Source organism: Megascapheus bottae, chromosome 12, assembly GCF_031878675.1.
Source record: "Megascapheus bottae isolate mThoBot1 chromosome 12, mThoBot2.hap1, whole genome shotgun sequence".
Lineage (NCBI taxonomy): Eukaryota > Metazoa > Chordata > Mammalia > Rodentia > Geomyidae > Megascapheus > Megascapheus bottae.
Window position 1 is genome coordinate 32272334 of NC_143520.1, and position 23372 is coordinate 32295705.

Sequence of the window (23372 nt, forward strand, 5' to 3'; positions counted from 1 at the left end):
TTAGAAACTACTATACAAAAGCACAAGAAAAACATTTAAAGATATAAGCATAGGTGATTAGTTTTTGAATAAGAATCTAGTCATTCAGGAAATAAGAGAAAAAAGTTGACAAATGGAACTTTATCAACTTAGAAAACTAATGTAAGGCAAATGAAGCAATTACCAGTACAAAAAAGATCCCAAGTTCAAGGACAATCTGAGCAACATGTCAAGATCATGTAAGAAGTAAACCTTTTTCAGAAAAAATATTTAAAAGTGATGTACATATAAAATATGGTTACTTATATCAAATAAAGAGTGCATCACAGGTCACAAAAAAAACCAGATCAAAATAATATTGAGATTCTAACTTGCACAAGTTAGAATGGCCATTATCAAGAAAATTAATAAAAACAGATGCTGGCAGGGATGTGGGCAAAAGGGAACACTACTATATTACTGTTGAGAATGCAAATTTATTCAACCACCATGGAAAGTATGGAGGTTCCGTAAGAGAATATACTAGCATAGAGCTCCTCTATGATCACTCAACTCCACCCCTGCACCTTTACCAAAATGATCACAAAGAAAGCCACACTGAAACAACATGTTCAATTGTACGGAGATTCCCAAATGATTAAACATAGAGCTTCCCTGTAACCTATCAATCCCACTTCTGGGCATCTATTCAACTGAATAGAAACCCAAGCCACACTAAACTTCATTGCAGCATTGTTTATCATAGCCAGGATATGGAATTAACCCAGGTACCTCTCAGTGAGTGAACAGATCAGGAAAATGTGGTGTAAATATACACAAAGAATAATATGCTTCCACCAGAAAGAATGGCATTGCCCCATTTGTAAGGAAATGGAAAGACTTGGTAAAAATCATATTAAATGAGCCAGACCCATAGAAACATAGGAAGCAACCACTTCAAGTTTGCTTTATTCCATTTCTAACTTCCTCCTTGAACTCAATTGTTTTATAATAGTAGGTACTACTTCCAGTATATTTCCTACATACTTAGAACATGCTTGGTCATCAAGTAGAAACCGAGGTTTCAAGAGTTTAAGAAATGCCTATGGCTACATCATAGAGGTTTTGAAGATAGAATACAAACCAAGGTACTATGATTTTTTGGGGGGTGAGCGGGGTGTCATGGAGCTTGAACTAGGCCTGGGCACTGTCCCTCAGCTCTTCAACTCAAGGCTACCACCCTACCCCTGGGACTAGGTGTTGTCGCTGAGCTCTTCAGCTCAAGGCTACTACCCTACCTTTGAGCCAAGCCCCACTTCCAATTTTCTAGAGATTAACTGGGGATAAAAGTCTCAGGTCCTTTTGTGCCCAGGCTGGCTTTGAACCTTAATCTTCAGATCTCAGCCTCTTGAGTAGGTAGGATTATAGGGATGAGCCACCATGCCCGGCTCAAGCTACTATGATCTCAACTGACACTTTTGTGCTTAAAATTATTTCAACTTCCTTTACAAATATAATTAATTTTAATGTATCTGCAGTCATTTATACTGCATCATACTTAATTCAAATATTTTTAATTGATTAAAATTATTTTTAATTTATTTTTATTGTAATTAATAGAAGGGTTTCATTATATTTGCCAGATAGAAGGTGCATTACTTCACAAACATTGCTACCCCTTCTCATGTTTTTGTCCCCATTTCCCTTCCTCCACCCTCTCCTCTCATCTTGTTTTCTTCCTTTCCCTATCCTATTTCAAATAAACATATATACAATATAACAGGTAACAAGATACTGTAACAATATAAGATAACCAAGGGACAACAAAAGAGGTGAGAAATAACAAAGCACATTAAGAATAACAATCACACATTATATGGCTCTTGTTTCTATATCCTGGAGGTCCTTTCATTTAGGGTCATGCTACATGGCATTATTTATCTAGGTTTTGTTCTGTTGCAAACCTCTGCTAGGAGAGTCCAAGGTTTGTACTAATTATGACAAATGAGGGAAACCATTGAGCCAATGTTCCTTTGAATCTGGCTTACTTGACTTAATATGATTTTTCTAAATCTTTGCATTTCCTTACAAATGGGGCAATGTCGTTCTTTCTGATGGCAGCATAGAATACCATCGTGTATAAATACCACATCTTGTTGATCCAATCATCAACTGAGTGGTAAATATATTATTGCATAATACTTCTATGTTACAAGTGTATTCTAAACCTCCTTTAATATTTGAATTAAAACATATATTATGTAATATAACAATTTTCTTTCAAAATGGTCACATCTCCCTCTGTACTTTCTGCTTTTCTAGCTGAAGGACTACATAGAATCATTACTTTTATATTTAGGTTTTTAATGTCAGGCTATGAACCAACTTTTTTTTTGGTCGGGATAATGTATAGATGGGTTACAGTTGCATTCATCAGGTAATGTGTATATTACTTCTCGCACATTCATTCCCCTTCTCATTGAACCAACTTCTTATTTTTATTTTTTAATTTATTTTAGGTAATATAGGCTTCTATTGATCTAAACCCTGATTACATGCCACAGCATTAAGAATAGTAAAATGTGAGGATTCAGGAGAATGCAGGAAGAAATCACAGCATCTTAAAATTACCCCAAGAAACAGACATCCTAATAATAATGAATATTTGTTTAGTGACTGGGAAATGTCATAGGTATATTTCTATTTTTTAAATTAACAGTCTGCTCCATATATTACATAGTAGCATCCAAAGTCTTGTACAAAATCTACTCCGATATCAATAGAAAAAGAGATAGGGCAACATATAAAGTCTTCATGTTATAAGCTACAATTAATGATGATCTAATTTTACCTTTTTTTCTGCAGATTTCTTTGTATTGACTGTAAGTAGCCTTCTAACCTTTGTTACCTGACCCTACTTCCCTTGTTCTGCCTTCCCACATTTTCTCTGTTGTACTGTCTTTACTACCCCATTCTTTTCTTTAAATATTGCTTCTGTCCAGACACCTATGGTTATTTTTTTCCTGCTTCTCATACTTTCAAGTAGCTTTCTCAGTATCCATTTTCTCCACTGACATGTACACACATTATTATTTGAAAAAAGAGCATTTATCGTCTGGTCCAAAGTCATGAATAAAATAGGTCTTGGCAGAGTACCTCTAAGAGTAGCCTAATCCATGCTCTGATCCCACAATTTCAAACACAGCTAGCACTTATTTGTGGAGTACAGCATTCCAGGCACCATTCCAAGCGCCATATAAGTTTTGATTCATTTAATCCTCACAATAATCATATGAGGTAATACTATTATTACCTCTACATGAGATAGTAGAAATCTGAGACGCAGAAGAGTTAAACAACTTACCCAAGTGTTTCTAGCCAGAATTTTGAAGTGTGGTTCTAGAACTACTTCTTACTATATAATCTCAAGGAACCTTTTATGGAGACCATGTAGAAATCTTGGCCAATGGGAAGGTGACTGCTTTTGTTCATCAACTGTCATACTGATAAAGAATTGCAATGGCATTTTTAGATAAGGATCCATTTTGAAATCTCAGATGTCACAACTTGCTTAGCCACTGTCATGCAGATAAGAGAAAACAGGATTTCACTAAATAAATTATTCATAACAAGGCAAGAACCCTGAACCTCATAATCCCCATCAATCCTTTGAGACAGCATACCATGAATCTGCAAGCTCAGATTTTACTTCCTGAAGCATTAGATTGAAGCATTCAGCAGCCAGATAGCTTTCCTTTCCAGTGAAGATAATATCCCTCCTCTGCTTTAAGTCTTTCAATGGATTTCATACTTACAATACCTATCTTACACATGAAGTCACACACAGCATTCAGTAACATCACCTTCTTGCCAATTTATCTCTTTTACTGGTTCACTGTGATCCTTTCATGCTGGTTTTCTGTTCTGTCTCCTTGTGATATTGACTTTTTGACTTTTGAGGCAGTCATTTTGCTTTCACCCTTCATATCACAAAACAAATATTATTTCCTTCCGTGGCCTGATCAGTACACATGAGTTAAGCAGGTTATTCTCATCCCCCAGAGAATGTCTACTATGTCTCATTGTCTAGCTCCTAATTTGTATTACTCAATCTGTATATATACCTAGTTATTTATGCTTCACCTATCTTTCCAGGATGAAGATTTCTAGAGAGCAAGAATTTTTTGTCCCATTCAGCAACTTATTAATAGTGCTTAGCACATTGTTACATGCTAGAAATTTCATGCATATGTACACTGATTGAATAGGTAATATATCATATAATTTTCCTGTAATATTATTTTGTCCACCAACTTAGACAAAAATCTCAGTCATGTCTAAAAATGAGCTTTAGAGTAGGCAACATGAACTCTAATCCAACTAGGTTACATGATTTTAGGTCTACTTGTAATTTTAAAATGTTTATCTCCCTTGATTACCTCATGGAATCACTAAATTAACAATGTGCTTTAAATTATAAACACAGTCAATAAGCAACAAGTGTATCATGCACCGGTGTCTCACACCTGTAATTGTAGCTACTGAGTGACTGAATCCAAGAAGTTCATTCTTAAAAATGTTTCCTTATCTTTAAATATTTATACAAAGTTGTTGCCATTCAGCAAAGCAGTTTATGAATACCATGCACTTGGACTAAATCTCCCTTTTCAAGTTTGTATATATACATTGATTCTTTTACTGCATTCTCTTTCACTTCTCTTTGTTACTCCCTTCTCCTTGATTATGCTCAATGACTAGATGCATGACTGAAGTGAAGTTGTGAAGTTGTAGAGTGCCAATCCAAGGAGCAGGAGCAAGAAAGATACCTTGAGTTCAACTCCTGGTATAACTTATAAAATAAAATAAATATGAAACTATTTATTATATTTCATACTTTACCTACTAACTTTTCAAATTAATAATCATTGTGAGCAGAACAGTAGAAAAGGTATATTTGCCTAGTTTCAAACATATTAGTATTTTATTTACTTGCTTCAATCATGTATGCGCTAGGTGACCTTGCTCAATTTCTACCTCACCCTAATGTTGCTTATCTTTGACAACAGAAAGAGTACTTGTACCCCATTTTATGTAAGATGGTTGACATCATGACCATTCACAATCTTTAACTTTATTAGCATCTTTCTCATTCTAAATGGTATATAGTCCCATCTCAGTGACAATTGACACTTGTCACAACACTGATCAGAAAGAACTATAAAGGGAGCAAAAGAAAAGTGGCTTCAAATTTCTAGAAAAATCTTCACCCATTCCTAGAAAAGATATGAATATTCTTCTCTTTTCATTAGCCTTTTCACAACTGTAGTTTCCCTGACCATATTTCTAAATGTCCTGAACATCAATAGGCTGAGCTGATTTGTGAGTTGATTACCTCTTATACTTGGCTCAGAATAAAACTAGTAGCAGTTAAATCAGCACCTCTGGTTATTCATTCCACACTTTAGAAAAGGAAGGAAAGGCCCCAGTTTGCATTCCTTCAAAAGCCTTTTGGTAAAGACTTGGGTAAAGTCTGCGCCACTATTAAAATAGGATACAACCTTTGGAAAGGAAAGGATGATGGGAGCCTTCTTCCTTAATCTCTGCTTTTGCCATTGTTTGCGTGAGCAGCCACTCAAACATATGCTCCCCCTGAGGAAAAAGAAACATTTCATACATTACAGATATTTTTTCTTTACACTACAGGATTTTAGGAGCTTTGCACTTGATAGGCAATATATCCATCTTCCTCCCTTTTCTCTTTTTAAATTGTTTTGCTTGGATATTTTTGTCACAGCAATGAAAAGTGATCTACTCTAAAAGCTCTGAACTGTATTTGAAACTTCAACCTTTCAACACAATATTTTATGAAAAACCAGAAACAAAAAAACAGGAATCAAGAAGATAATTTAATGAGAGAGAGAGAGAATGAGAGAGAGAGAGACAGAGACAGAGACAGAGACAGAGGGACTGAGTACAGTGACTTACACCTGTTATGAAGGAAGGATTGATGGGAAGATTGAGATCCAAGATCAGATTTTTGAAGAAACACATGAAATGATTTGAAAACAATGCAAAAACAACAACAACAACAAAAAAAAACTAAAGCAAAAGAGAGTTTGAGATATAGTTTAGGTGTCCAAGTATCTGCCCAGAGAGCATGAGGTTCTGGGTTTAAAACTTAAATTGACTAATAAAAATAAAATAAAATAAGGGGGTAGGTGGAAGATGGAGCCAAGACAATAGGGACGTTGCCTAGCTCTCTCTCACAAAAAGAGAGAACCAGGGAGTCCCACGAGCCAACTACCTTAAGAAATCCACAACAACAAACTCAAAAAGCAACAGAGAAGGAGTGAAACCGGAAAAGAAATCCAGATAAAGCTAACATCCTACTTTCTCAAAGAATTCGGAAAGCGAAGACCCCCTCCCACACCCCTCACCGCCAGCTCCAAGCCATGAACAGCGGCGGCGGCGGAGGGCACCATGCCAGGCAGCCCCAACCGCTGCAGAAACCAGCATAGGACCGGGCCATCGAGCCGCAGAAGCAGCAGAACCCAGACACGGAACCGGAACAGCAAGCATCTGAACCCAGACTCGGAACACAGGCGCCGGAGGAGACCCGAGGGGAGTGAAAGACTCCCCAACACTGTGGAGCACCCACAGAGGAACGTAGAGGTGTGAGTAGCACAGCAGGTCACCAAACCCATCGGGAAAGCAAAGCTGGTGCCAGGCAATAGAACTTAACTCAGACCCCTCCAACCTGCCCGAGAAAAACCGGCAGGGGCAGGGGGCAAGGAATTTAGAATCCTGTCCCTTCCCTCAACAGCCCCCTTTATTCACCAAAATCATAGCAGAGAACTTCCCCAATTTCAAAAGGGAAAATACTCACATTATTGAAGGTTTCAGGACCCCAAAACAGGCAAGATCCTAGAAGGAACTCTTCTGAACATATCATAGTAAAGACACTAGACCAGAATACCAAGGAATTGATCTTAAATGCTGCAAAAACAAAGAAGGAGCTGTATTATAATGGGAAGAAAATTCAAATTACAGCAGATCTCTCCATGCAAGCCCTAAATGCAAGAAAAGCTTGGAAAAATGTCATTAATGTCTTGAAGACCAACAACTGCCAACCCAGACTGATATATCCAGCAAAACTAGCATTTACATTTGAGGGAGAAACAAGAATATTTCACTCCAAAGAGAAGCTTTATGAATACGTGCACACTAAACCAGCTTTACAAAGATTACTAATTAATCGAGAACAAATTGCAGAACATCAAGAACCCCCATCAAGAAGCAAACATCTATAATTCACTAAACACAAAAGGGGAAAAAAAGAGAGAGAAAGAAACTTAGAAGTAAAAATAAATAACGACAATGGACACTGACCACTTCTTCATAATCTCCCTAAATGTGAATGGGCTGAACAATCCAATCAAAAGACACAGAGCAGCAGATTGGATTGAGATACACCACCCATCCATATGTTGCCTCCAAGAGACCCACCTCACTGCCAAAGACAGAAACAAATTCCAAGTGAAAGGATGGAAACGAATTTTCCACTTCAATGCACCATGCAAAAAAGCAGGAGTAGCAATCTTAATCTCCGACAAAATTAACTTCTCAGTAAAATCAGTACACAAAGATAGAGATGGCCATTATATATTAGTAAAGGGTACAATCCATGCCCATAATATTACAGTTATAAACATCTACTCCCCCAACACAGGAACACCCAAATTCGTCAAACAAACCCTTTTAGAATTACAGAACAAGATAGACTCAAACACAATCATAGTGGGAGACCTCAATATACCACTCTCAACAAATGACAGACCAACTCAACAAAAGTTAAGACACCATCGACTTAAACGACACTATAGCCCAGCTGGGCTTAACAGATATACTCGGAGTGGTGAAACTTTTCACATTTTTCTCAGCAGCACATGGAACACACTCCAAAATAGATCATATAATAGTTTATACAGAAAACTTAAACAGATACAAGAGGTCTGCTCTAATCCCATGCATTCTATCAGACCACAGTGGAGTCAGACTAATTCTGAGCAATGCAGTCAAAGTAAAAAAACATTCAATCACATGGAAACTGAACAACACCCTTCTGAATAACTCCTGGGTAACAGATCAGATCAGAAATGAAATTTAAAACTTCCTTGAATATAATGACAATCAAGAAACATCACAAAGGAACTTATGGGACACAGCAAAGGCAGTTCTAAGAGGTAAATTTATCACACTAGGAGCGCATATTAAAAACACAGAAGAAGAGCACGTAAATAACCTTAAAAAAAACCCTGAAACACCTAGAGGAGCAAGAAAAAGTTCATTCTAAAACAACTAGAAGGATAAAAAATAACAAAAATAAAATCAGAAATTTCAGAGATTGAAATAAGATCTACTATACACAAAATTGATAAATCAAGAAGTTGGTTCTTTGAAAGAGTCAACAAAATAGACAGACCCTTGGCAAGATTAATCAAAAAAAGGAAAGGGGAGACTCAAATAAACAAGATTAGAGACACCACGGGAACAATCACAACTGATTCCCAAGAAATCCAGTCCATAATGAATAGGTACAACCAGGGCCTATATTCAAAGAAAGAAGAAAATCTAGTAGAAATGGATGATTTCTTAAATAAATATAGGCTACCCACACTGAACAATGATGAGGTAAACAAATTGAACACACCAATTTCTTACAACGAAATTGTGGAAGCAATCAGGGAAATGCCAACCAAAAAAAGCCCAGGTCCAGATGGATTCACTGCGGAATTCTACAAGATGTTTAAAGATGAAATAACACCTATACTCTTGAAACTCTACCGAGAAATAGAAACAGAAGGATCAATACCAAACTCATTTTATGAAGCTAATATTACTCTCATCCCCAAGCCAGAGAAAGACCCAACAAAAAAAGAAAACTTCAGACCTATCTCTCTAATGAACACAGATGCAAAACTCCTCAATAAAATATGAGCTAACAGAATCCAGAAACAAATTTAAAAAATCATACACTATGATCAAGTGGGCTTCATCCCACAAATGCAAGGCTGGTTTAACATTCACAAATCAATCAATGTAATACATCATATCAATAGAGTTAAGGATAAGAATCATATGATAATTTCTCTGGAAGCGGAGAAGGCATTTGACAAAATACAACATCCATTCATGTTGAAAGCAGTAGAAAAAATAGGAATAAGAGGTACATTCCTCAAAATAGTGAAAGCCATATATGAAAAACCTACAGCCAGTATTATACTAAATGGTGAAAGACTGAAACCATTCACCTTAAAATCAGGAACTAGACAGGGATGCCCACTCTCTCCACTTCTCTTCAATATAGTGCTGGAACCCTTAGCCAGAGCAATAAGGCAAGAAAAGGACATCAAAGGGATCCACATAGGGAAAGAAGAAATTAAACTATCCCTATTTGCAGACGACATGATCCTCTACTTGAGTGACCCAACAAACTCCACTCCCAAACTTCTAGAATTAATAAACCACTTTAGCAAAGTGTCAGGATGCAAAATCAACCTTCAGAAGTCAGTAGCCTTCTTGTACAGCAACAATACACAAACAGAAGGCCAAATCAAGAAAATGATCCCATTCGCAATAGCCCCCAAAAGAATAAAATACTTAGGAATATACTTAACCAAAGATATAAAGGAATTATTCAATGAAAACTATAAAAGCCTAATGAAAGAAATTAAAGAGGACACTAGGAAATGGAAAGACATCCCATGCTCATGGCTAGGGAGAACCAACATAGTGAAAATGGCTATACTGCCAAAATTGATATACAAATTCAATGCAATCCCCATCAAAATCCCAAAGACATTCTTTACGGAAATAGAAGATATAATCCAAAGATTCATATGGAACAAGAAAAGACCTATAATAGCCAAAACAATTCTAGGTAAAAAGAGCAATGCTGGTGGTATTATAATACCAGACTTCAAACTCTACTATAGAGCCATAATAACAAAAACTGCTTGGTACTGGCACAAAAACAGACCAGAAGATCAATGGAACAGAATAGAAGACCCAGAAATAGAACCACATACCTATAGGCAACTTGTATTTGACAAAGGAGCCAAAGATATACAGTGGAACAAGCACGGTCTATTCAATTATTGGTGCTGGCAAAACTGGGCAGCCACATGCAGAAAACTAAAAATTGACCCTAGCCTTTCACCATGCACAAGCATTAATTCAAAGAGGATCAAAGACCTCAACATCAGACTGGAAACCATGAAAGTGCTACATGATAAAGTAGGAGAGACACTGGAACTCATAGGCACAGGCAAAAGATTCCTGAACAGAATCCCAGGGTCACAACAGATAGGAGAGAGACTCGATAAATGGGACTACCTAAAAATAAAAAAAGTTTCTGTACAGATGAAAACATAGTTGCAAAAGTAGAGAGACAGCCAACCAACTGGGAAAAGATATTTACCAACAATACATCTGACAAATGCTTAATATCTAGTATCTACAGGGAATTCAAGAAACTAATCCCCGAAAACCCAATAAACCATTCACTAAATGGGCAAGGGAACTAAAGAGAGACCTATCAGAAGAAGAGATTAAAATGGCAGGAAAACATGAGAAAATATTCATCATCTATGATCATAAAAGAAATGCAAATAAAATCAACCCTAAGATACCACCTTCCCCCAGCAAGGATGGCCAAGATTTTGAACTCAGACAATGACAGTTGCTGGCGTGGTTGTGGAGAAAAAGGAACCCTACTACACTGCTGGTGGCAATGTAGACTAGTTTAGCCACTCTGGAAAGCAGTGTGGAGGTTCCTTAAAGAACTGAAAATAGACCTTCCCTATGATCCCGCCATTTCACTTCTGGGCATCTATCCTGAACAGCATGACCCAGGATATTATAAAGACACCTGCTCAGCTATGTTCATCTCTGCACTATTCACAATAGCCAGGGGATGCAAACAATCCAGATTCCCTACTGCAGATGAATGGATACAGAAAATGTGGTATATATTCACAATGGAATTCTACATAGCCAACAGACAAGATAAAATAATGGCATTCGCAGGGAAGTGGATGAATCTAGAGTGAATCATGTTGAGTGAAACTAGTCAAGACCTAAGGAACAAAAGGCACATGGTATCCTTAATATGCGGCTATTAAATCCAAAGAGTACAAGAGCGAGGACTCAATAACTGCATACCCAAAGCTATGGACATGGTAATGGAAATACAAACAGAACTATATAGACATAAAAATCTATGATTCTATAGACACAATGTTTTATTTCATAAATTAATATGTTTCTATGACATACAAACCCTTAGCCTAATTTTGATTAAGTTCTAAATACTTAGTCCCAGTGATTATAATTAGAGATTCCCTCCTTGAAAACTTGTTTGTTAAACTTGTCATTTAAAATATGATGTAAACATAAGCCATATAATGAATGATTGTTGTTCTTAAGGTATTATGTTATCTCTCATCACTTTTGCTGCCCCTTGGTTATCTCACATTGTTACACTATCTCACTTTGTTACCTGATATATCGGACATATTTGTATTTGGTTGTCTGAAATTGGATAGGGAAACGGGGAAAAACAAGATGAGGGGTGGGGGTGGGGGGAGGGAAATGGGGACCAAGACATGTGAAAGGGTATGAATGTATGGGAATTAATGCATCATCTATTTGGCAAATATCATGTAACCCTTCTATTAATTACAATAAAATATATGAAAAAAAGAAAAAATAAATTTATTTTCTTTTAAAAAAGTCTTTTTAAATTAGCAGTACAAAGGAGTTTCAATTCAACATGTCACTTTGTGAGTACAATGTGTTTTGCTTACTGTCACCTCATTCATCATTTTTGCCCTACTAATCCAACCCACAATCAGTTCCTGTGAGATATTTACTAAGGAACCCGAGTCCACAGATTCAACCTTGACAATTTGTGAGACTCGTGGACTATGTTACAACAGTCCCTGCAGCCAGGTTTATGTTCTGTTGTAACAGGAGGTTATTCCTCAAGACTAAACTTTTTTCCAACTGTCTTGATCAATGGGACCATTTCAATGATAATCATATAGAAAAGAAAAATCCATTGTCTAATGTTTGTTTTTTAACATATCACCTTATTAAAGTTCACTATAAAATACTTTGTGTCTCATAAATATGTTTATTTGATTTGAGGAAGGAAATGGGAATAGCGAAATGGTGAACCAATGCAACAGTGACACTTATAAGACACTATGATGGAAATGAACTTTATAACTTTGGTGGGGAGTCAGGAGGAGGGAAAATAGGAGAAAATGTGGGGGAGAATAACACTGTTGGACAATAAATGCACTCATTATCTATGTAATTGTAATCCCTCTGTATATCACCTTTATAATAAAATAATATTTTAAGGATTTACATACTAAAAAAATAAATTACTATTCTACTACTCTCGAACATGAACAGTATTTCTGTTCTGGACTTATTATGTTCATGTAATGAATTTTTTATTTATAAATATTTGTTTTCATCTATAATCATTTGAGTAAACTTCTTTTTGCTTCTTTTTCTCTTGTCATTTCCTTTTAGGTACTGGGTATCGAACTCAAATATTATGTTCATTAGGCAAGTACTTTGTCACTTATCTACGTCTCAGAACATCCTTCTCATTAGTTCTTAATTCTTTCTTGTTCTGTACGTTTTTTCTTGAAATCTTCTTTCTAGAACTCTCTCTGAAAACAGCATACTTAATTGTGTCTGGAGGTTATCTGTAGGTTTGTAATAACTATTAAGCATCCCCCAATTTAGCAGGTGAGTGCTTGCAATTAGAGAAAACACAGCATCCTTTTTCTCCCTTGTGCTTTGACCCCTGGCACTTACTTGATTACATAAGAGAAACATGTCCTGAAAAATTTAGGCAACCAAACATGAATTAATTTTCAGAGCAAGGGGTGGATATGAATTTGATGACATTGCACTTAAAAATAGAGATTCAGAACACAAAGTGATAATGTGCCTTTTTTGCTTTTATATGAGTGACAGCTGAATTACCTACCTTAGTCAAACTATCAACAGAACCATCATAAAATATCTCTAGAAGTGATAGTTTTCAAGGAGGAGAGTTTTTGAATAATCATTTTTCTGACTTCAAGTCAGATTTGGTAGGTAACATTGTTCTAAATCTAGGATATCCAAAGTTTAGGAATTGTGGTATTACCCCTAGCAGGAACAGTGTAGTTTACAAAGATTGATTTGGCAGAAACTTACGGAATCATAATTTGTCATTTTACTGTTGGAAGTTTCTAAACAGGAATTGACCTTATCCAGTAAGATTATTAGAAAACAAATGTCCCTGTGGTACTTCTGGTATAGACCTTTGATGAAATGTAATTCACTTCTCCCTTTGTTGTCCATTTCAGTTCATTGAGGATCTGATCCATTTTGGATAGGGCTGTCTCTTACGTCATTTTCATTCTACCTACCTAAGTTTGAACTTTCAGACACTGTTTACAGCATATTTTGAAGAATGGACTAATTCCAATTCAAACAAGGGAAGGTTTTCTCCATTTTGTTGAAAACTTGGACAATCCTTCTTTGTTTTTCTTTCCTTCTGTGGGAAAATTTGTAACGAAAATGTTCACGGATTAGTGTTTTAATAGGGATGACTTTTAGTATTAAATACAGTCCAGCATTTTCATAAATTTGGTATAACTCTTCTAATTGAGAGCTCCAAGATCTTGTGGCTTGGCCATCAGGATATGAAGGAACAAGGAAAGCCCTAGCAGGAACACAAAAATCCCATTTGCAATGGAATTTGGTGAGGTATTCATGGCCTATTTCATTTCTACCCAACCATAGCCTTCCTCCCACAGCCTGACCAGATCATATTTTTTCAAGTTGTTCCTTTTAACTTGAATCCCTACTGCTCTTTTGTTTTATTTATTTGTGCGTGTGCGCGTGCGTGTGCGCGTGCGTGTGTGTGTGTGTGTGTGTGTGTGTGTGTGTGTGTGTGTTGGATCATAAGGGGTTTTCCCATGCATTTAACTGGATCAATCATAAGTTCAAACAAGACTCTGACCTGAACAGATTCCACTGCTCTGTTGCTTGCTGGCACAGTGTGGCATTTCCAAGGACACACTGGCTGGGATCCACAGGATTCATTTATTAGATTGTTGGCCAGGTTTATTTTTAATACTTTTAAATCAGATTCTTAAGGAAGAGAGAGATGTTCAGTCCTATGAACTTTAGCTTGTAGTGGGATTCTGTAGTGTTCGAGGGTATAAGAAAGAGAATTTCCATTCTCACTCTCAATCCTGAAATAGCAATAAACTTAATTCTCTTTAATATTTTACCACACACCTTTCTTCTCTTTAGAAAAAAAAAAGCAAAGAAAAAGAACAACAAATTTTTGGCCAGCCATTTTAAAATATTTTTATAAATGTTTCTTCACATTTCCCTCTCCTCCAGATACAGCTTCTTAGACCAATGTTACATCAAAAATGTTTATAAATTAAATCAAATAATTATGAAAATGTGCATTAAGCATTTTGTCTAAAAAATACTCTTTAGTGATTCACCTCAAAGAGCACAATTTCATTTAGCTAGCACAAGATGTTGTTTAAAATAGGACAGAATATTAGAAAGTGATTAAATGAAATAATCAATTGAAGATCCCCTTAAGAAAAGTAGAAATAAGGTCTTTCCTGATAATATCAAAAGCAGTAAAAGGGGACTTTCATTGAGCTTTTTCATCTTCCAGGCATGTTGTCAATCATTTTCTTATATTATCTCATTGAATATTCAAAACCTCTATGATATAATTAGCATTTGATAAATGTACATGCAATGTCAAATATCTTGTTTTTGCTAACTATGAATTTCCTTCCTCTCTCTCACCTCAACCTCTCCCTCTCCCTCTTCCCCCCATAGTCATTTTTGCCTTTTGGTTGTTGATGGTGGAAACATTTTTTTTTTGCGATACACTACAAATCTGAAAAAAAAGTTGGTCTCATCTTTTTTAATGCTCTAAAATAGAATACAGATTAGTCTTGGTTTGGGGCTATAGTTCAATGACTTCTGTTTTAATAAAAGTAGGCCAAAACATTTTCATTACAGTGTAAGAAACTGAGACATAGAAAATAAAATTATTGACTTATTTAGTTGAAACCCTTTTGTACAACCTCTTTTTTTTTTTACCAGTCCTGGGGCTTGAATTCAGGGTCTAAACACTGTCCTTGGGCTTTCTCAAGGCTAGTGTTCTACCACTAGAGCCACAGCACCACTTCCAGCTTTTTTCTATGTATGTGGTACCAAGGAATCAAACCCAGGTCTTCGTGCATGCTAGGCAAGCACTCTACCACTTGGCCAAACTCCCGGCCCCACAACCTCTTCTTTTAAATTGTATTTTGTTGTCAGGGTGATGTATAGAGGGGTCACAGTTATATCCATCGGGTAGTGGTTACATTACTTCTTGAACACTGATGAGCCTTCCCATGTTTTTCTTCTACTTTCCCTCTCTGCACTCCCCTCCCAATCAACTTGTCTACGACCCTTATAAAAAAGTATTACCTCATGTTGTGACTTCACACCTGTTTTCAACATAATGTCACATTCCTCATACAAGTATTTTAATGTAAATTTAAGAAAGCTTAAAGGGAACAAAATATTTGCTGAGAAAATCCACAGCAGATCTGATACTAGCAACACATTCTTTTTCAATTGAGGTAAACACAAAGAATATCTAACATGAAAGAATTCAAAGACTCGATTCTGTACGAAGTTTGTTACAATCTTCTCTTGCTCCTTTGTCTGTCCCACTCTTTGCATTTGGAAGAAAGTCCTGGTTATGATGGCCATTCATAACTTCTTTTTGTGTTGAGGAAAGCTGCTTATTTGAGGACTGATTTGTCCAAAGCCTAGACTTAAAACTGAAGGAACTCCTGATCTGTCTGAATCTTCATTGGTAAGCTCTTTGATGACAAGTCCCCTGAAATAGTCATTAGAATTGGCTTATGAAACACGCCCTACATAAAGATCCATTCAAAACCAACATATTGGCTGGGCATGAAAGCACATTCTTGAAGCTGTAGTTGGGAGTGTGAGGCTCATCCAATTCCTGTTTTACCTTTCAGCATAACCCAACAGGTTTAAAATATACCACAGTCTATCCTGGGTAGTGAACTCACTGATGAATCAAATTGTCATTCTTTGGGGAATAACACACAGGTGTGGAAAACAAGTATGTACTTGTATTTTATGTGTGTATACATGCTCATATATCTATGTATATAACATGTATATATGAACATAAGTGTATATAAATATGTATATATACATATTTCTCTTCTACAACTGTTTGAGGCTACATAACAGAGAGATCAAGAGAATTGTACAAATTTAACCTATTCCCCATGTTTATGTTACAATAGGACAACTCTCCAAATCTTTTTCCAGAGGATCTTTACATGGATAGTAATGTGTCATGGTTTCATTTATATTTGTGTTCTTGTATATTGGTCCTTGGTTTCTTGATGAAAAATGACAACGAAAGAATCACAGGTGTGTGGAGTTTTATATTAGGTGTCAACTTCTGGTCAAAGTTCAGAACGTCTTGAAATAGGTTTTGAGTGTTTCCTTTTTCTTTTTCCTTGAATTCTTTCCACTCTTGGGTATGGACATCAAGTCCTGTCAATGAGCACTCTAGCCTACAGAATTTACCATTGAGGGACTCTCCACATTGGGCAAGAGTCCTCAGTGCATTATCATGGCTGGTGGTGGGGATACATCGGTAAATCTGAGTGCATTGGCTGTCTATGTCTTAACTGAGTAGGATACTGGTCATGTGTGGAGGAGTGTATGTTGGCCATGCCATACTTTTTCCTATAGGACCACCTGACAAATGTAGTTCCCTGGCATGCTCTGCAAGCTTCCCTTTTGCCTTTGAATGCTTTATATCATGAAGGTTACATGCAATGCTACTGCCCATCCATGCCTATGCCATTCACAGGACCTGAAGGCGGGACACCCATAGATTGACCTTCAGGACTAGGCTCTACTTGGCTAACTGCTCTCTTCAACTGGTCAGTCATATTCTCTACTATTCTCCTTCTGGCACTAATAATCCTCACTGTCTTGCTGGGACAACACATCCTGTTCCCCTGCTCCCAACCGAAAATTCAAACTCTGTGTGTGTGTGTGTGTGTGTGTGTGTGTGTGTGTGTGTGTGTGTGTGTGTGTGCGCGCGCGCATGCGTGCTGCATTTTTTCCTGCAGCTGAAATCTGACAAAATTCATTTTTTTCAGACTTTGTAGGGCAAAACATAGCTCAGATTGAGACATGTCATTCTTGACTCCTTTGTACAACATTTTCAAGAAATGCACCTAATAAGTTTTTTAAATAACATACACGGAATCTACAAACTGTGCGTCTCTACCTCTGATCACAGGCACCGACAAGATTCAGATCCAAGATCCTCTGAAAAGGACCAATTATCAACTAACTTGACAATGATACTCACTAGAAGCCATTTTGGAAATCAATTTTAAGTCTTGGGGGGGGGTGAGGAGTGAGGAGTTGTAAGTGGGAGAAAAATGAAGAAGGAGTAACAACATTTAAAAAGAAATTTACTCATTATCTTTCTTTTGAACCCCCTATTCAGCAACAGTACAATAAAGAGAAAAAGAAATAAACTGCTGAAGTAAATTGTCCCAAAATGTCAGAGTTCAATTAAGTATGTCAATTTTGGCAAGGAGAAAATAATTGCATTTAAATCCTAGAATCCATGCAAATAATATCAATAAAAACAGGGCACATTTTGTAATCTCTATATAAATTATTCTAATTATGAAGTCTGTTTTACTGTCAGATACTACATAAGAACTCCATTGGCTAACTCAAAGACAAGCATTCTTACAACCTCTGTTATTGGCATGGATAATATCAGACGAATGCTATTGTATAGTCTCTAGCAACTGAAAAAATATTACTTTGCTTTTAGTATGATCTTTTTGCATCAGGATGAAGACTGATAAACTATTTCTGATTCAAGTTTTCCTGTTTCACACCATCTTTTCTTCTTAAACGACAAACCAAGTAAATACTTACACACATTTCAAAAGAACCTTAGTTTTTCTCAAAAGTAAAAATATGGGCTGGGCGTTTGGTCTAGTGGTAGAATGCTTGCCTAGCATGCACAAAGACACGGGTTCAATTTCTAGCTACCACATACATAGAAAAAGCCAGAAGTGGTGCTGAGGCTGAAATAGTAGAGCTCTAGCCTTGAGAAAGTCCAAGGACAGGGCTCAGGTCCTGAGTTCAAGCCTCTTCCCCCCCCCCAAAAAAAATAAAAATACATTGGACATAGAATTACTTAATCCACACAGCCCTGAATCTAGAGTTCTAGTGTCAACAATTCTAAATGTTTACTTGTTATCTAAAGTCTCTACAAAAGAAAAGACAGCATACCAGAGTTAAGGTATATTAAATAAATTTGAAGGGTCAGAAGTTTAGCCTAGTGGTAGAGTGCTTGCCTAGCATGAATTAAGACCCCCAGTTTGATTCCTTGGTACCACAAACAGAAAACTCCAGAAGTGGTGCTGTGGTCCAAGAGATAGAGCTCTAATCTTGAGAAAGCCCAAGGACAGTACTTGGTCCCTGAGTTCAAACCCCAGGACTAGCAAAAGTAAAAAACTAGAAAATTTTATAGCATACCTCCAATGTTTGGAGGTGCATGGTAATCAAAGAACTCATGCTTAAGATCATGTGGAGGGGTATGCATATTTATAGTATTTCCTGGCATCAAGACATCTTTTTATCTCAGAAGTAAAATTATGCTGATGATTAAAGAAATGGGCCAAAGTTTCTTTTGCAACTTTTCAATGTTCATTGTTCATTACTGGGTATTTTATTGTGGAGTTGTTTTTTCTAGATAATAATGTTAACTCTCCATGCAGGGACCAGCTGAGAAATCTGAGGAATTTGTAAATAATAGGCATGTCTAAAATTAAGAAAAAAATATCCTGTAGATAAAAATCCTTCTGATCCATATTCTTTTTAAGATGTGTTTGTATAGTATCCAAATTCAAGCTCAGCTTGCTAGTAAAGCTCACAGAGTAGACATATGTATGTTTTGAAATATATACTAAATATGTAATTTTCTGATTATAGCAAAAAATCCATTTATTTTCATGAGTGAATGAAATATTAAAAATGATTGCCTATGTGTTCATCTAAAAGTTTGAAGTACAATAAATAAATTTCACATTATATAACTTTCCTGATTTTTTTTTGTTTGTTTGTTTTTGTTTGTTTGTTTGTTTGTTGCCAGTCCTGTGCTTGGGCTCAGGGCCTGAGCACTGTCCTTGGACTTTCTCAAGAATAGAGCTCTACCACTTGAGCCTCAGCACCACTTATGGCTTTTTCCTATGTATGTGGTACCAAGGAATCGAACTCGGGTCTATCATGCATGCTAGGCAAACCACTCTACCACTAGGCCAAACTCCCGGCCCCCTGATCGTTTTTTTTTTAAACATTCATCCTTTGACAAAATAAATAAATAAATTGAAAGAGACTTACAAATGTCCAGATAGAAACTGGCTGCAACCAAGGAAACACGGGAGATGGGACAATCTCTAGATACAGAAAGAATTTCAGATTTCTATCACAGCTCATTTTTCTGCCTGTAACACCACAGTGTATTGTGGAGCACAGGACGGCCTGGGGTGCTTAGGAGAACAGATGGCAGCTGGGTTAGGCCAGACAGGAGAGAAAAGGAAGGTGTGACCACCCAGGAAGTGCTGGTAAATTATGCAGTTCGCTCTTCTCGCCTTCAGACGAAAGGGAGAAAAAGCCAAATAAAAGTGTGCAGAAAAGTTCATGCCAGTGGTCAGCACTGCAGCCACCTGAAGGTAATTCCAACACAGGGGAGCCAAGTAAAGCAGAGATGATAGGAGAGCATTTGGGAGATTATCAGGGGAAGTTCCGGATATGGTAATGCAAGCATGCCTCTACCACCCTGGGACCAGTGGTGTTCTTGAAATACAAACAAAACCCAGCTAATGTTTACAGCCACAGTTTTTCCTTCCAGAACTTAGTGCTATTTGAAGGCTAGGAGAGATAGAGGACTCTAACAATATGAACAGACACAGCCATGGAGAGCAGATGTTCTTACCTCTGACTGTAGAGCAACCAGGAAAAATAAATATATTTCAATAGTGGAGGAAGAATAAAGCTGAAATGTGCTTATATAAGATCTGTGATGTTATGTGGAATGGTAACTAAGAAATTAACGAAATCACCTGAAAGATCTCCTTTGACTGTTTCAAATCATTAGAGCAGTATGATTAGAAACCTGGTTATTTTATTTACAGCCAAAAATTAATATGAGGCAATACTTTACCAAAGAATAATATGCCAAAAGAATTTCCCTCACTCTGTCAGCTGATTAGGAAAACCATCAGATAGCTTGTTAGTGCCCTGCTCATCTCTCTCCTAGTTTGTATACAAGTACTTTGTGCTTGTATCAGTTTAGTTTTCTGAAGATCACTCTCTAACTGTTGAACAGAAGGTTTAAATATATTCTCACAATGCCTAAGTCCATATTCTACATGCAAGAAAAGAATCTAGGAAAAATAAAGTGAAGACTATAAAGTCTGAGTAGTTCATAATTACTGCATCCACCTTCACATGACCACCCACCTGTCCTTACTCCTTTGTATTAGGAGAATGTGGATGTGGAGGGCTGACAGGAATGACAAAGAGTGTGTATGTGTAAGAGAGGAGGAGAGAGGAGAGAGAGAGAGAGAGAGAGAGAGAGAGAGAGAGAGAGAGAGAGAGAGAGAGAGAGAGAGAGAGAGAGAGAGAGAGAGAGAGAGAGAGAAAGGGGGGGCAGAGAGGGAGAGAATCACACCAAATAGAGCATGACATTAGGAAAAAATGGAAACAATTAAATGGACAGATATAGGCTAAGTATAATGTGAGGGAAAACAGTAAAGGATGTCAGCCCTGCAATAATTCATGAAGCACCTTATAAACAGTAATAGTTCTGAGGTCGGGCTTTCTTGTGAGGTCAATTAGGAACCACTGATAGGTATAAACAAGGAATAATCCTTAGAGTTGATAATATTTCTTAGAGGTGATCTAAGGAATATTCTTTCCAGTTGCAGTGGGAACTGGATTAAAGAGAAACTAGTGTTAAAACTATTAGTTCAGTTTGGAAATCTTTTTGGAGCCAGACTGAAAATGTGGATGGAAGTATGGGATGAATTGAGCTAGCACCAAGAGAAAAGCAAAGATAAAGAAAGGGGAAAAGGAAAGGAGTGACACCCAACATTACTGTTTTGAAATATATATCATAACAACCATGTAAAATTTAAGGAAAACAAAAATATGTCTTTAAAAACTGTATATTCTGTTTGGGATCTGCAATTATGCTTTCAGGATCTGCTACCTACTCTCAGCCTGTTCATTAATTATTAGAGGATTCTGCATAGAGATTGGTTATTTGTACTGAAATTGAAGTGTGCAAAATGCAAAATGCTCTAAATTATCACAACCAGTACCTCTAATTGGTATCAATTAGAAGCCAGAATTCATCCTTACCTAAAATTAATTTTGTTCCTTCAGAAAATATTCTGAAGCAGTATACACATCCTAACAGTCCAATTGCTTTGTAAAATACTAAAATATTTACAAGCCATTTTCTTCTATAGGAGTTCTCTCTACTAAATGAATCCTTTTTATGATATTTTGTGATCCACACAGGCACACTCACACACATGCATGGGCAATATGCATGCAGAATAACAACCGTCATAGCTTTCTTAAATTAAAAATTCCTGTATCTCTACTTGTTCCAAACTTTCTGCTCATTGTGTAGAAACCATACTGCAAGACACTCTTCAATTGTGCACTTTTTTTCAACCAGACTGTAGGAGTGCAAAAGTAAATGCTATTTTCTTAAAAAATGGTATCACCCTTCACAGATGTAGATATGTACGTGTTATGCCAAGAGGAGACAGATGTGATTCTATTCACTCAGGGACAGGTGCTACGGAAAAAGAGATAAAACATTTGTAGAAAGTGTAAGCAACCGCACTGCTGTTGTTAAATAAATAAACTCTCTGCCAAAAAAAACTTTATTTGCTTATTTCTACTTATTTCTCATGCATGTTTAAATCTAGTTAAGCTAAATTTTCATTTTCCCAGTTTTATTTTCCTATGTTGATCAATAATTCAGAGTCTACGTATGTCTGTTTTGAATAGATCCTAAAGGATGAAGGATATGGATAGCTATATACAGTATTTTATACTAATATTAACTAATAAAAATGATGATAATTCCTGACTCACACAGATATTCTAGTTTTACACATCTTCTTCAAAAGACTTATAAAAGAATTCAGGTTAAAAGTAGAGTCCTGAGTATTCCAACAGTTTGGGAAGAAAAAAAATCCTTCAGAATAATCTGAGAAATATTTCAGTGAACTATATACTGAGTATTGTACAGGGAGTAGAAATCTGCAGCTGCTAGGCTAGGGTAAAAAAACTACAGAAGATGATTTTGATTTTAAATATTCGTATTAAATTTGACTCCAAAAGAAGGATTGGGTGGGAATGAGCAGCTGGGAGAAGGAAGGCAAGTGGAAGGGATGATTGTGATTTTAAATGTATTTAATCATACTACAGGGTGAAGAAAAAAAGGACAGAGAATTCTGCAGCTGGGATGAGGAAGGAAGGCAGGGAGTTATGTTGGAAGATTGTCTTTCTATTACATAAAAAAACTCTGGCTTTACTGGGACCCAAAAGGGACCAAGAAACCTGTGAATATGAAGAATACTTTTACAGCTTAAAGGATTTTAGATGTAAAGCTTTACTTGATGCCAGTTACACAAAATAATAATAATAATAACAATAAAAACAATGAATTATATTGAGAACCATTCCAAGATCAAAACTACCGGCAGAAATGGCAGAAAAGAGTTTGGCCAGCGAGTTGTCTAATATGAAGTGGAATTCTGGATATTTGGTAATGAGTTCTATTGTATAAAATGTTTTTAGGACCATTCTTTAAGAATTAGTAAATAAAAAAATGCACTGACAATTGAACCAATGATGAATAGCATTTTCTTATTGGTGATTTTTAAGTTCATTCAGGAACTCTCAGAATCTGTGAGAACATTATGATATTAGTATAGTTAGGACTTGGTAAATGTTTGCAAGTTGAATATAAAAAATAACCAACAAATAAGGATTAACCTATGTTCTGTATATGAAAGTTCCAGTCATATACTCAACATATATAGTACACTTAGTTTCTTTTGAATGTAGGTCTCCTTTTTTGTATCTCAAAATGGGTTGAGAAAAAATGGAATTCAATAATGTTTACATTTTTTATATTT